Raw genomic sequence first — 16,795 nt, 5'->3', positions numbered from 1 at the left:
TGTCTATTTCCTTATCCCAGTGGTCCATTCATTTCCTTCAGGCTCCCTTTCCTTCCTCCTCCATGCCCCACTTCCTGACAGCACTTTCTGTCGTGAAGTTTTGAAGCATTTCAAGAGTTGACAGCTGAAGACGGTGATGGGGCTGAATGAGAAGATGAGCTTATTGAAAAGCCATCCCAGGGTTTCACATTAGAGCTCTTGGTGGCAAATGATGGAAAATCAACTCAGCTTAAGGAAGGAATTCCCAGTAGTAAAGACTTTGTATGCCAGTGCAGGAGACACAAGAGACGTGGGTTTGATCCCTGGGTCAGGAAGATCCCCTGGAGGAGGGTATGGCAACCTGTTCCAGTAGTCTTGCCTGGAAAATTCCATGGACAGAGGAGCCTGATGGGTTACAGTCCATAGGATCACAAAAAGTCAGACATGACTGAGCATGCATGCACATAGCTTATGAAAAAGGGAATTTATTGGTTCATGTATCAGGGTAAAGCAGGATAGGAAGGATTACTGTCGGAACCTGGACTCACAAACTAGAACCAGAATTCAATGAATTTTTTTTTTGATGTTTCATTCTATAGATGCGTTTCCCTTATGTGCTGGGAAATATGGCTACTGACTTTAAGCTCCAGATTCACATCCTCCAGCAGACAAAGGGCTTTCTCTCTCCTGCCCACCCCCTCCAACTGCAGATCCATATATTATTCCCAGGGAAGGCATTTGATTGGTCATGGGGTTGGGGGAAGGGACTAGGATATGGCACTAACAACCTCACCAGAACCATCCACAGGGAGAAGAAAAGAGTGGTTCTTGGGATTCTAGGACAATAAAAATAGTATATAAGTGTTATAGAATTAAAGCAACTTTTAATAAATTTTTTCCTACAAAATTATATGGGAAAGAAGTCCCTTCCTCTGTAGTAACGCTTATAATTAAAAAATTACTTTGAAGAAAAGATTTATAGTACAGGTGTTCCCAACTACAGGGCTTTTTGTTTTAATCTAACACCATGTTAGATTCTTTTAAAAAAGTCTAGCATGCATGCATGCTAAGTCACTTCAGTCATGTCTGACTCTGCAACCATCTGGATTAACCCGCCAGGCTTCTCTGTCCATGGGATTTTCCAGGCAAGAATACTGGGGTGGGTTGTTATGCTCTCCTTCAGGGGATCTTCCTGACCCAGGGATTGAACCCACATCTCTTCACCACTAGCGCCAGTAATCCATACTGGTTAAGTAGTTTCCTCCCGCACTGACTCTGGGCTTGGTGGTTTGATTTGTTCTGGCCAGTTGGACAATAATACAAAACAGAAGCTTGAAACATGTGGGCATTGGGGCTTACCTTCACCTACTGCCATTGAGAACCCTTTTAAGCCTGGTTAATGTGCTAGATTATGAATGGCATGGCCTGGTTATACCCATTTCTCTACAAACAGTGAACCATTGAGGTCATTGACCACCAGTTGAGCATGAAAACAGGAGTGAGCAAAGATGACACCACGTGGAGCAGCAGTGATCCATCCCTACTGAATCAAGCCTTAATTTCTGAGGACGGTGAGGCAGCAAACCATGTGGTCATCTGAGGGGAAGCCATTCCAGACAAAGAAAGTTACCAGCATAATATTCCTGGAGTATGATGGGCCTGACTTGGTCCAGGCATAACAAGGAAGCCTGACTGACTGGAGTGCAGTGAACAAGGGGAAAGGAAGTAGGAAATGTGATCAGGGAGGTAATGGGCGAGAGTGAAGTTACCTGGGACCAGTGCCTACAGTGACTGGCGTTTACTCTGAGTGACATAGGAAGCCATTGGAAGGTATCGAACCGAGTTGTCATGCATCTGGCGGAGGTTTTAACGGGATCACTCTGGCTTCTGCCTTGAGGACAGTTTGATGTGGGAGAGTTGGCTAAGGTGCAAGGGAAACCAGTTGGGAGGGATGATCCAGGGAAAGAGATAATAGACACTTGGATGATAGCCATAAAGGTGGTAAAAGTGGTTGAATTCTGGCTATATTTTGAAAACAAAATAGCAGGATTTGTTGGAGGGTATGATGGAGGATGTATGAGAGACATTAAGGAGTCAAGGAGGGACCCCAAGGTTGCGGGTTTGAGGAAATGGTAGTTCCATTGACTTTGATGGTGAAGTTGCAGGAGGAACTTGTTTGTAGGTGAAGCTCAGAAGGCCAGCTCTGGACATGTTAAATATGATAGGTTCGATAGATATCTCAGGGGAGAGGTCAGGCGGGCAGCCAAGAGCTAAAGATTAAAGTCAGCTAGAGGTATAGGGTTCAGCGTCATCAGCATGTGGGTGCTATTTAAAGCCATGAGACTGGAAAAAATTACCAAGGGAATGTGCACAAATGAAAAAGACTTTCAAGGACTGAGCCTTGAGGTATTCCAATGCTAAGGATAGGAAGATGAGGAGGAAGTAACAAAGAAATCTGAGAATGAGCTTCTAGTGAAGAGGAAAAAATAAACAGCAAGAGAGTGAATGTGAAATACCCCAGAAGCCAGGTCAGGAATATATTTCAAAGACGAACCAAGTGGTCAAAGGAGCAAATGTGCCAACAAAATCATTGTTGTCAGGCCAGCAAAATCATTATTGACCCTGTGATAATCCTATTACTGAGTATAAAATGACGAACGATTTCTGGTTCAAATCTTCTGTGAGCTGGATACTCCAAGTTGAACCTAGAGCAATGAAACTGCATTGGGTCTGTTGACCAAATTGGGTAACATGAGGGTCAGACCTTGGACTGTAATGGATTCGTGGGGCCTTGTGAGGCTCTTGGCAATCCCTGTTTGTATCTGCTTTTAACCATAGTTTGGCTTTGTCACGTGCAGGGCCTGCCTGGGAATTCAGTCTTCACATGTGCCTCTAACCAGCCTGCCCTGTCAGAGCTAATCTATTAGCTGCTTTATGAGATATCCCATCTGGGCTGGGTCTTTCATGGATAGGTTTTTGGAGTCATTGCCACACACATGGTGAATGGAGCAGTAGAAACTATGACCTTTATCACAGTCAGATTGGAATTCGTTCAGCAGAGACTTGCCTGGGAACCAGAAGATTTTGTTTCTAGTGCTAACTCCATCACTTACTTAGATCTGGTATTTAGGGTAAGTTACTAAATTTCTTAGTATATTATCAGGAAAGGTTAGATTATACAGCTGTTAATAAATTAGCAGTAAAATCTCAGTGGCTTAACACAACAAAGGCTTATCCCTTGCTCCTGGTATATATTTATCCCAAGTTTATGAGCAGCCTCTACTCTCCCTAGTTACTCAGGGACCAGCTTGATGGAGGTCCCACCAGCTAGTAGCTTCTGACACACTCCCACCCTCTTTCATCCCTTGAGCTCAGGGGAAGAGAAGAACAGGACTGGGAGAAGAAAGTGCAAATGAGTTTTTCACTTCCTCAGTTCTGAAGAACTATGCTTCATTTCTGCTCAAAGCCCATGGGTGAAAGCTAGTTTTGTGACCTCACCTAACTATCGTCAAGTCATGAAGCGTAAAGAAACAAATGAAATCTTCACTGACCATTGTAGTCTAGGTCATGCTAAGTTTCTATATCTGTTACGATTAATAGCAATACTGTTGTTATTATCATGGAGATATGATTATTTATCTCATAATAATACTATTATTTATCTCAGATGTTAGGATTAAGTGAGATAATTCAGGTGACATGCTTAATATAGAGCCTGACTCCTAACAAATGTTGGACAAGTTCTAGACATAATAAATGTATTATTATTATTATTAATAGGGCTTTCCTGGTGGTTCAATCGGTAAAGAAGCCACCTGCAAAGCAGAAGACTGCAGCATAGGAGACCTGGGTTTAATCTCTGGGTTGAGAAGATACCCTGGAGAAGGAAATGGCAACCCACTCCAGTGTTCTTGCCTGGGAAATCTCATGGACAGAGGAGGCTGGTGGGCTACAGTCTGTGGGATCGCAAGAGTCGGATATGACTTATTTTTATTATAAAGTGGGCAATAAATTGTTCTTTTGTTATTATCATCATCATCATTTTGTGATTCTCTTAAGAGCAAAACTGATTTTGCCTAAGCCCTTAACCGTTTGTCACTTTTGGGTCATTGTAAAGTCATTCTGTCCTGAAGTTTGGCTTAGGATCAAGACAAGGGCTGTTGACAAAAACATTCCAGGAAAACTGGAATTGAAGACGGCTTCTCTTTACCTTCTTCCCTTGGCCTACCCTTTTTGCCAGTATTCCTGGCCACAAATGCCTCTGTCGGCAACCCAGGAAGAAGTCTGAAGATACTGGAAGCATTTAGCTCTTTTTCCTCCTAAGTGATTTCCCAGGGTCCAGAGCACTTCTTACATGTCCAGGCTTTCAGAGTCTGAGACACGGGAGGCTGCAGGGGCGGCTCAGTTTTCCTGGCAGTCAGGCTCCCTTGTAAACAATGGAATGAGGTGGACTTAAAAAAATGGTCCTACTTGACAAGCAGACTTACTCTTGTCTGGAAATGTTTTTCAACTTTCTCTTTTCTATCTGGTTTGTCAAGGTATGAAGATCCCACATGACCTGATTTAGAAGCAGAAAGGTCTGTTGAGAAGCCCTATTTGTTGTTAAATATAGGGATGTGGAGAAGACTGTACTGAAGGAAGGAGAAATGCCAAGTGGTCCTTTGAGCCTAGACTCTCTACAAAGTCCAGCAAGATTGAGTAGCCCAAGAGTTAATCCTGCCCACTGTCTGCTACCTAGGCTTTGCTTCCTTACATTTGACCTTGGAATCAGTCCTGCTGTTTTTTACCTCCACATCCTTCTTCTTTTTAAAAAATTGTATTTATTTTTGGCTGTGCTGGGTCTTTGTTGCTGCCCATAGGCTTTCTCTAGATGCAGCGAGCAGGGGCTACTCTCCAGTTGCAGTGCACAGACTTCTCATTGCAGTGGCTTCTTTTTTGGGGGAAGCATGGGCTCTAGGGCGTGGGCTTCAGTAGTTGTGGTGCACGGGCTTAGTTGCCCCACGACACGTGGGATCTTCCTGGACTAGGAATTGAACCTGTTTTCCCAGTGTTGGCAGGCAGATTATTTGTCATTGGCTCATCTGGGATGTTCCCCTTCTTTTTTATGCAATTATGTATTATGTGTGTAATAGGTATCTATCTTTTAAAATCTATCTGTCTAGGCCAGGTCTCAGTTGTGCCACGTAGGACCTTTAGTCACAGCATGCAAAACTCTTAGTTGTGGCATGTGAGGTCTAGTTCCCTGACCAGGGATCAAACCTGGGCCTTCTGCATTGGGAATGTGGAGTCTTAGCCACTGGACCATCAGGGAATTCCCTGCCCTGCTCTTCTATCTATCATCTGTATTCTACCTGCCAAATGAAATCACACTCATTCTTCAAGGTCTGGTTCAAATGCTGCTCACTGCCTCCTTGAAATCTTTGAAGATGTCATTGCAAGGACTATGTTTTTGTGGTATTAACAGTGTCCGGTGTTTAATAAATGTGTGTCAAGTTGAAAACCTCCCTATTCGTTAATTTTATCCTTTAGTTTATGTTTTTGGAAGCCATCGACTATGTCAGAGTTTGTGGCAAGTTGTTTTTGCCCCAGAATCTCATCAGGAAAAACATTAAATATTGAAATTCCCCCAAACTTTCAAGTTTATTAAACTTGAAATAGTTACTCCCAGACATCATCCCTAACTACATGGTATTCCCTTACCTTCTGTGAAATTGACTTGTAGATCAAGGTTTAACCTTCAGTTCAACTTAGTTCAGTTGCTCAGTCATGTCTGACTCTTTGTGACCCCATGGACTGCAGCATGCCAGGCCTCCCTGTCCATCACCAACTCCTGGAGCCTACCCAAACTCATGTCCATTGAGTTGGTGATGCCATCCAACCATCTCATCCTCTGTCGTCCCCTTCTCCTCCCGCCCTCAATCTTTCCCAGCATCAGGGTCTTTTCAAATGAGTCAGCTCTTCACATCAGATGGCCAAAGTATTGGAGTTTCAGCTTCAACGTCAGTCCTTCCAGTGAACACCCAGGACTGATCTCCTTTAGGATGTACTGGTTGGATCTCCTTGCAGTCCAAGGAACTCTCAAGAGTCTTCTCCAGCACCACAGTTTGAAAGTATCAATTCTTCTGTGCTCAGCTTTCTTTATAGTCCAACTCTCACATCCATACATGACTACTGGAAAAACCATAGCCTTGACTAGATGGACCTTTGTTGACAAAGTAATGTCTCTGCTTTTTAATATGCTGTCTAGGTTGGTCATAACTTTCCTTCCAAGGAGGAAGCATCTTTTAATTTCATGGCTGCAATCACCGTCTGCGGTGATTTTGGAGCTCCCCAAAATAAAGTCAACCACTGTTTTCACTGTTTCCCCATCTATTTGCCATGAAGTGATGGGACTGGATGCCATAATCTTAGTTTTCTGAATGTTGAGCTATAAGCCAGCTTTTTCACTCTCCTCTTTCACTTTCATCAAGAGGCTCTTTAGTTCTCCTTCATTTTCTGCCATAAGGGTGGTATCATCTGCATATCTGGGGTTATTGATATTTCTCCCAGTGATCTTGATTCCAGCTTGTGCTTCATCCAGCCCAGCGTTTTTCATGATGTACCCTGCATAATAGCTGATAGATAAAGAGCAATGACCACAGGCCAAGCACTGTAAGTGCTTTGCTTGCATTGTATTATTTAATCCTCATAGGATCCTTGACTAGTTTTTGCAGTAGAGAACCAAGATGTAGAGAAGTGAAGGCAGTCCCATGGTTGGTTTCTAGTTAGAGACAGAGCTGTTACTCAATTCACTTTTCTCTTATTCCAGTCTCATACCCTCAGCTCAACCAAACTCTCAATAAAGAGAAACTATCAATTAAAAAAAATGTGTTGGAGTACAGTTGATTTACAATATTGTATTAGTTTCAGGTGTACAGCACCGTGATTCAGTTATACAGATACATATATTTATTCTTTTTTAGAGCCTTTCCCCCTAATAGTTTATTACAGAATACTGCCTTGAGATCCCTGTTCTTGTTGGTTATCTATTTTATATATAGTAGTGTATGTTTATTCCAAGCTCCTAATTTATTCCTCCTTCCTCAAAGTGTTTCCCCTTTGGTAATTATAGATTTGTTTTTGAAATTTGTGAGTCTATTTCTGTTTTGTAAATAAGTTCATTTATATCATTAAATTAGATGCTTTGTATGAATTATGTCATATGACATTTGTGTTTCTCTGACTTGACTTAGTACACCTATCAATGTTTAGATGATTGCTATTTACATGATTATTATCCATCCATGAGTTGGTTCTCTTGTTTATTTTCCTACTGTGTAGGAGACTGCCAGCAACTGGGATAATTAGAGTGGGACTTGAGAACCCCTTTGGCCAGATGCCCTGTGGAAATAATACTGTATCAGTCTGCTCAACTTGGACAACCTCATTCCATCTCTGAATTGTGTGGGAATTTCCCACTGCACAGCTGTTGGCCATTTGAGAACTAATTAGTCCTAGAGCATAAATAATAACTGACCACGGGGAGGGCTCTTCCTCCTTCCAGTTGGGGCTCCAGATGCTGGCCGAGTGTTTGACATGACAACTCTAAGGCTGGGGCTAACTTGTGGTATCTCAAAATATCATCTGGGAATTGCCTGCCTCAGAACCACAGGAATGCTTGTTAAAAATGCAGATTCCTGGGCCAGATTTCAAGCCTATAGATTCATAATCTCCCACATGCCTCTTGCATTCATAACATCTGAGAAACACTGCATTGTTGGGCTTTTGGAAATATGAGAGGGTGAGACTTTTGTCTCTGTGTGTAATTTTTTTCTAGCCCTGCTTCTAAGAAGAGGTTTCTGTTAGGTTTATGCTTATAAAATGGTTATACAGTGGTTATCATACAAGGTCGTAGAGGCCATGAGCTGAAGCATAAAGTCAAGTAAGAATTCTCCTGTTGGGCTTGGAGAATCAAATAAAGGCCCTGGGAGAAATGAAGACAGTGTTATTTAAAGAGGAAGCAGCCAGCCTGTGGTCTTTGAAGTGGTGGCAGAGAAAACAGTCCTGGAAGCCTTGCTTTCCTTCCAGCTTTTATACTCCACGCAACAGAAGCCACACAGCTGGGGCTGGATCTGCATGATGTTGGAAGCAATTTTGGATCATATATCACATTTAAAAATCAGTGTTCAAGAAAATCTGGATTCATGGCCTCTCTTGATAAACCTCTAAATGTGGCATCACTGGGTCCTATTTTCTGAACCAGCAGTTGATGAGATTTTAACAGACACCACCCACCCCTCCCACTTCTGTTTGTCCAGTTCACCACTATCCTCCCCTGCTGTCTTGCTGCACACCCGACCTTGTCACTCGTTTCCATTACCTGCCGGACGTGCCTAAGCACATACCCTCCTGACAATGCATGGCTGGGAGAGAAGTGGGAGGAATACTGAACAGGAAGCAGAGGCTCCTGGAAGCATGTTCTTGGAATAAGAGCCCCCCCACCATTTTAAATTCCTATGTTGACTCACTAGTTGAAAAAAATGTAAATGTTTAGAGGAAACAGCATGAACGCAAGATGACAAGGAAGGACCAGAAAGTAGTCAAAGTAAGTGGCTCCAGTCACCTCCTAATGTCCAGGGCCCTCAGCTCCGCCTGGGAGGTCACATCCAGGGGTCGCTTCCCATATTTATGGAGCAAGGCTGGTTGTCTATGTATGTCTTTGTCCTCCAGGTTTTATAAATGATAAATTCTTCTTCTTTTTTAAATTGGAATATAGTTGCTTTTTGGGCTTCCCTTGTGGCTGTTGGTAAAGAATCTGCCTGCAATGTGGGAGACCCAGTTTCAACCCCTAGGTCAAGAAGATCCCCTGGAGAAGGGAATGGCTCCCCACTCCAATATTCTTGCCTGGAGAATTCCATGGGCAGAGGAGCCTGGCAAACATGGGGTTCATGGGGTTGCAGAGGGTTGGACACGACTGAGTGACCAACACACACACATAGTCGCTTTACATTGCTGTGACAGTTTGTGCTGTACAGCAAAGTACAGTATGAATCAGCCATACATATGTATTTATTTCCTCTTTTTTGGATTTCCTTCCCATTTAGACCCCACCAAGCACTGAGTAGAGTTCCCTGTGCTATACAGTAGATTCTTATTGGTTATCTATTTTATATGTGGTAAGTGTATATATGTCAATTCCAGTCTCCCAGTTCATCCCCCACACTTTTGGTGTCCGTATTTGTTCTCTACATCTGTGTCTCTTCCTGCTTTGCAAATAAGATCATCTATGTCATTTTTCTAGATTCCACATATATGCATTAATACACAGTATTTGTTTTCCTGAAGTGATAAATTCTTAAATTATATCTATGAAAGCGAAAGTGTGAGTTGCTTAGTCGTGTCCAACTCTTTGCGACCCCACAGACTGTAGCCCACTAGGCTCCTTTGTCCAAGGAATTCTCCAGACAAGAATACTGGAGTGGTTGCCATTTCCTTCTCCAGGGGATCTTCCAGACCCAGGGATCAAACCAGAATCTCCCACAGATTATTTACCACCAGGGAAGCCATAAATTACTTTTATAGAAGAGACTTAGAGACTTGTAGAAATGAATTTTTGTGTGTGTGTGTGTGTGTGATATTGTGTATATAGTGACAAAAGAAAAATGTTTTGACGCAGGTAGTTACATACTTCCCGATACTTTCTAGGTACGAGCTGTTGGTCTGGTTTGATGCTTGTGTTCATAGAGTATGTTATTTGATTCTCACAAACCCCATGAGTTTGTGAGATCTTGCTACCCAACCTTAAAGATAAGGAAACTGAGGTTCAGAGAAAAGAAGAGGTTTGCTTAAGGCATATTAGTGGTAAGTGACAGTTGTTCAGTCACCAAGCTGTGTCCAATTCTTCTCCACTCCATGGACAGCAGCACACCAGGTTTCCCTGTCCTTCACCATCTCCTGGAGTTTGCTCAAGTTCATGTCCATTGCATCAGTGATGCCATCCAACCTTCTCATCCTCTGTTGCCCTCTTCTTCTTCTTCCTTCAATCTTTCCCAGCATCAGGGTCTTTTCCAATGAGTTGGCTCTTTGCATCATGTGGCCAAAGTATCAGTGGAGCTTTCAGCATCAGTCCTTCCAAAGAGTATTCAGGGTTGGTTTCCCTTAAGATTGACTGGTTTGATCTCCTTGCTTTCCAAGGGACTCTCAGAAGTCTTCTACAGCACCATAGTTTGAAAGCTTCAATTCTTTGGCACTCTGCTTTCCTTATTGTCCAGCTCTCACATCTGTACATGACTACTGGAAAGACCATAGCCTTGACTATATGGACCTTTGTCAGCGAAGTGATATCTTTGTTTTTAACACACTGTCTAGGTTTATCATAGCTTTCCTGGCAAGAAGTAATCGTCTTCTAATTTCATGGCTGCAGTCACCATCCACAATGATTTTAGTACCCAAGAAGAGGAAATCTGTCACTGCTTCCACCTTTTCCCCTTCTATTTGCCATGAAGTGATGGGACCGGATGCCATAATCTTAGTTTTTTAATATTGAGTTTCAAGCTGCTTTTTCACTCTCCTCTTTCATCCTCATCAAGAGGCTCTTTAGCTCTTCATTTTCTGCAATCAGAGTGGTATCATCCACGTATCTGAGGTTGTTGATATTTCTCCTGGCAGTCTTGATTCCAGCTTGTAACTCATCCATTCTGGCACTTCACATAATGTGCTCTGCATTTAAATTAAATAAACAGAGTGACAATGAACAGCCTTGTCATACCCCTTTCTCAATCCTGAATGAGTCAGTTGTTCCATACAGGGTTCTAACTGTTGCTTCTTGACCTGCATACAAGTTTCTCAGGAGACAGGTAACGTGGTCTGGTATTCCCATCTCTTTAAGAGTTTTTCACAGTTTGTTATGATCTACACAGTCAACGGCTTTAGCATAGTCAATGAAACAGAGGTAAATATTTTTCTGGAATTCCCTTGCTTTCTCTATGATCCAATGAGAAATTTGATCTCTGGCAATTTGATCTCAGGTTCCTCTGCCTGTTCTAAATCCAGCTTGAACATCTGGAAGTTCTCGGTTCATGTAGTGCTGAAGGCTAGCTTGGAGCATTTTGAGCATAACCTTACTCACATGGGAGATAAGTGCAATTGTACTAAAGAATAGAACATCCTTTAGTATTTCCCTTCTTGGGAACTGGGATGAGGACTGACCTTTTACAATCTTGTGTCCTCTGCTGGGTTTTTCAAATTTGCTGACAATTGAGTGTAGCACTTTATTTATTTATTTATTTTTATTTTATGTTATTTTTTAACTTAACAATAATGTATTGGTTTTGCCATATATCAAAATGAATCCACCACAGGTATACATGTGTTCCCCATCCTGAACCCTCCTCCCTCCCCCCTCCCCATACCATCCCTCTGGGTCATCCCAGTGCACCAGCCCCAAGCATCCAGTATCGTGCATCGAACCTGGACTGGCGACTCGTTTCATATATGATATTATACATGTTTCAATGCCATTCTCCCAAATCATCCCACCCTCTCCCTCTCCCAGAGTCCAAAAGACTGTTCTATAGAGACACTGATGTATAGAGTGTAGCACTGTAATAGCATCATCTTTTAGGAATTTTTAAATAGCTCTGCTGGAATTCCATCACCTACACTAGCTTTATGGGCAGTAGTGCTTCCTAAGGTCCACTTGACTTCACACTTCAGAATGTCTGGCTCTGAGTGAGAGATTGCATCATCATGATTATCCCAGTCATTGAGATCTTTTTCGCACAGTTCTTCTGTGTAGAAAGGTGAAGTGACAGAGCTGGGGTCTTAAATTCAACTGTGTCTGATTGTGTAGTCAGTAGTTTTTCTACCAGGGAGTCTAATGTTATATTTTCTCATTTTTTTTTCATGGTTTCAAGAGACATGTTATGGTTGAAGACATATATAATGGTATTTATTGGATTGTGTTATACTAACCAGTAGGTCATGCCACCTTAGAAATTTAACAGCATTTTTCTAAATAATAGGAATGTTTACTTGCTTTTAGGTTAGGACAATCACAGATGACTCATTCTAACTTCTAAGAATTTATAATTATTTTTCACTTATTTAGCATTGTATGGTTTAATATTTTTGGAAAAAGATCCTTAAACGAAAGTGTATTAAAATCTGCAATTTCTTTCAAAGAAAGTGGGAAAGTTTTGCCAATTAACTATAATGATCATTCTTTCATTTCATTCATTTTTTTCTGTAAATTTATTGAGATAATATTGATATATAACATTGTACAAAGAGCACAGCATGTTGATCGATACACCTATCTATTACAAAATTATTACCAATATGGTGTTCACTAGTTCCTGTATCTCTTCACATAATTACCACTTCTTTTTTTGTAGGGAAGATATTTAATATCTATACTCTAAGCAACTTTCAAGGATATAAGAAGATATTATTAATGATAATCACCATCATATACATTAGATTCCCAGACTCATGTCATAACTGAAGTTTATTCTCTGATCAACAACTCCCCTTTTCCCCCACCTCTCAGCCTGCGGTCCTACCATTCTACTCTGCTCTACTCTCAAGAGTCTTCTCCAACACTACAGTTCAAAGCATCAATTCTCTGCTCAACTTTCTTTATAGTCCAACTCTCACATCCATACATGACTACTGGAAAAACCATAGCCTTGACTAGATGGACCTTTGTTGACAAAGTAATGTCTCTGCTTTTTAATATGGTGTCTCAGTTCAGGTCAGTTCAGTCGTTCAGTCGTGTCCGACTCTTTGCGACCCAATGAATTGCAGCACGCCAGGCCTCCCTGTCCATCACCAATCAACTCCCAGAGTTCACTCAAACTCACGTCCATCGAGTCGCTGTCTAGGTTGGTCATAATTTTCCTTCCAAGGAGTAAGGATCTTTTAACTTCATGGCTGCAATCCATATCTTGGCTTATTCTTTGGTGATAGCCATTCTAGCTAGTGCGAGGTGATATTTCATTGTGGTTTCTGTTTTTTCTTTTTTGATTTGAAGTTGTGTGACTTCTTTGTATAATTTGAATATTAACTTCTTATCAAACAGATGATTTACAAATATTTTCTCCAATTCTGTAGGTTACCATTTCATTTTTTTGATGGTTTCCTTTGTGCAGAAGCTTTTTAGTTTGTAATCCCACTTATTTTTGCTTTTGTTGCCTTTGCTTTTGGAGTCAAATCCAAAAAATCGTGAAGACCAATGTCAAGGACTTTACACCCTGTGTTTTTGTCAAGGAGTTTTACAGTTTGAGGTCTTAAGTTCAAGTCTTTAATCCATTTTGAGTTGATTTGTCTGTGTGGTATAGGATAGGGGCCCATTTTCATTCTTTTGCAGATTTCCTGGGAAATCTTATGGACAGAGGACCCTGGTAGATTGCAGTCTATGGGATTGCAAAGAGTTGGACATGACTTAGAAACTAAAACAACAACCCAGATATCCCAATGTTATTTATTTGGTGCCTTTGTTGTAAATCAAATGATTTATATATGAGTGAATTTATCTCTGAGCTCTGTATTCTAGTTCTTTGATCTGTTTGTTTTTATTGCCAATACTGTATTATTTTAATTACTATAGCTCTGAAATATAAATTGAAATTAGGAAGTATGATTCCTCCAGCTTTGCTCTTCTCAAAATTTCTTTAGCTATTTGGGGTCTTCAAAGTCAATTTCCCTGGGGGTTCTCAGTCCCTTTGCCAGATCCTCAAGTTGGGAAATCTGTTGTGGGTCCTAGAACTTTCTTAACAGTATGAGAATTTATTTGCTATAACTGTTCTGCAGTTTGTGGGTCATTTGCTTGGTGGCTCTATGGTAGGGTTAATGGCGACCTCCTCCAAGAGGGCTTTTGCCACACCCAGGACTGCTGCAATCCAGAGCCCCTGCCCTTGCAGCAGGCCACCACTGACACATACCTCTACAGGAGACATTCAACTACTCAAAGGGAGGTCTGGCTCAGTTTTTGTGGGGTCTCCTGGTGTCTACAAGGTTTTGTTTGAGCCCTCTAAGCGTCTTTGGTGTGTATGGGGTTTGATTCTAACTGTAATTTCTCCTCTCCTACCATCTTTCTGGGGCTTTTCCTTTGCCCTTGGACGTGGGGTATCTTTTTTTGGTGGGATCCAACACTCTTCTGTCGATGGTTGTTCAGCAGCGAGTTGTAATTTTGGAGTTCACAGGAGACAAGCACATGTCCTTCTACTCTGCCCTTTGTCATTCCATACAAAATTTTCAGTTCATTTCAGTTCAGTCATTCAGTCGTGTCTGACTCTTTGCGCCCCATGGAGTGCAGCGCGCCAGGCTCCCCTGTCCTTCACCATCTCCTGGAGCTTGCTCAAACTCATGTCCATTGAGTTGGTGATGCCATCCAGCCATCTCATCCTCTGTTGCCCCCTTCTCCTCCTGCCTTCAGTCTTTCCCAGCATCAGGGTCTTTTCCAATGAGTCAGCTCTTTGCCAGAGTATTGGAGCTTCAGCTTCAGTCCTTCCAATGAATATTCAGGGTTATTTCCTTTAGGATCGACTGGTTGGATCTCCTTGATGTCTAAGGGACTCTCAAGAGTCTTCTCCAGAACCACAGTTCAGAAGCCTCAATTCTTTGGTGCTCAGCCTTCTTTATGGTCCCACTCTCATATCCATGCATGACTATTGGAAAAACCATAGCTTTGACTATATGGACCTTTGTCAGCAAAGTGGTGTCTCTTTTTTTAAATACACTGTCTAGGATTGTCATAGCTTTCCTTCCAAGGAGCTAGCGTCTTTTAATTTCATGGCTGCTGTCACCATCAGCAGTGATTTTGGAGCTCAAGAAAATAAAATCTGTCACCATTTTTACTTTTTTACCATCTGTTTGCCATGAAGTGATGGGACCAGATGCCATGATCTTAGTCTTCTGAATGTTAAGTTTTAAGCCAACTTTTGCACTCTCCTCTTTCACTTTCATCAAGAGGCTCTTAAGTTCTTCTTCGCTTTCTGCCATAAGGGTGGTGTCATCTGCATATCTGAGGTTATTGATATTTCTCCTGGCAATCTTGATTCCAGCTTGTGCTTCCTCCAGTCCAGCATTTCTCCAGCATCTCTCATTATAAGTTAAATAAGCAGGGTGACAATATACAGCCTTGACGTATTCCTTTTCTTATTTGGAACCAGTCTGTTGTTCCATGTCCAGTTCTAACTTTTGCTTCTTGACCTGCATACAGATTTCTCAAGAGGCGGGTCAGGTGGTCTAGTATTACCATCTCTTGAAGAATTTTCCACAGTTTGTTGTGATCCACACAGTCAAGGGCTTTGGTGTAGTCAATAAAGCAGAAATAGATGCTTTTCTGAAACTCTCTTGCTTTTTTGATGATCCAACAGATGTTGGCAATTTGATTTCTGGTTCCTCTCCCTTTTCTAAAACAAGCTTGAACATCTGGAAGTTCATGGTTCATGTACTATTGAAGCCTTTCTTGGAAAATTTTGAATATTTCTTTGCTAGTGTGTGAGATGAGTGCAATTGTGCAGTAGTTTGAGCATTCTTTGGCATTGCCTTTCTTTGGGATTGGAATGGAAACTGACCTTTTCCAGTCCTGTGGCCACTGCTGAGTTTTCCAAATTTGCTGGCATATTAAGTGTAGCACTTTCACAGCATCATCTTTTAGGATTTGAAATAGCTCAACTGGAATTCCATCACCTCCACTAGCTTTGTTCATAGTGATGCTTCCTTAGGCCCACTTGACTTCACATTCCAGGATGTCTGGCTCTAGGTGAGTGATCACACCATCATGATGATCTGGTTCGTGAAGATCTTTTTTGTAGAGTTCTTCTGTGTATCCTTGCCACCTCTTCTTAATATCTTCTGCTTCTGTTAGGTCCATACCATTTCTGTCCTTTATTATCCCCATCTTTGCATGAAAAGTTCCCTTGGTATATCTAATTTTCTTGAAGAGATCTCTAGGCTTTGCCTGTCTGTTGTTTTCCTCAGATTATTTTATTTCTGTTGGAATTTTGTTAGGGATTACATTGAATCTGTTTATTGCATTAGGTAGTATGGATATTTAATAATATTAATTCTTCTAATTCATAAGCACAGAGTATCTTTCCATCTATTCATGTCTTCAGTTTTTCTCATCAATATTGTATAGTTTTCAATGTATACTCTTTCACTTCCTTAATGAAATTTATCCCTAGGTATTGTATCCTTTTTGATATAATTGTAAATCAGACAATTTTCTTAATTTCTCATTCTAATAATTTATTGTTAATGTGTTGAAATGAAACTGATTTTTGTGTACTTATTTTGTATCTTACAACTTTACTAAATCTGTTTATTGTAACATTTTTCTTAAGGGGGAGAGTCTTTAAGGTTATCCATATATACCTTGCTTATTTAACTTATATGCAGAGTACATCATGAGAAACGCTGGGCTGGAAGAAGCACAAGCTGGAATCAAGATTGCCGGGAGAAATATCAATAACCTCAGATATGCAGATGGCACCACCCTTATGGCAGAAAGTGAAGAGGAACTAAAAAGCTTCTTGATGAAAGTGAAAGAGGAGAGTGAAAAAGTTGGCTTAAAAGCTCAACATTCAGAAAATTAAGATCATGGCATCTGGTCCCATCACTTTATGGGAAATAGATGGGGAAACAGTGGAAAAGTGTCAGACTTTATTTTTGGGGGCTCCAAGATTACTGCAGATGGTGATTGCAGCCATCAAATTAAAAGACGCTTACTCCTTGGAAGGAAATTTATCACCAACCTAGATAGCATATTCAAAAGCAGAGACATTACTTTGCCAACAAAGGTCCGTCTAGTCAAGGCTATGGTTTTACC

Source organism: Bison bison, unplaced genomic scaffold (assembly GCF_000754665.1).
Source record: "Bison bison bison isolate TAMUID 2011002044 unplaced genomic scaffold, Bison_UMD1.0 scf7180017864491, whole genome shotgun sequence".
NCBI classification, from domain to species: domain Eukaryota; kingdom Metazoa; phylum Chordata; class Mammalia; order Artiodactyla; family Bovidae; genus Bison; species Bison bison.
Note: the sequence above shows the minus strand (reverse complement) of the source record.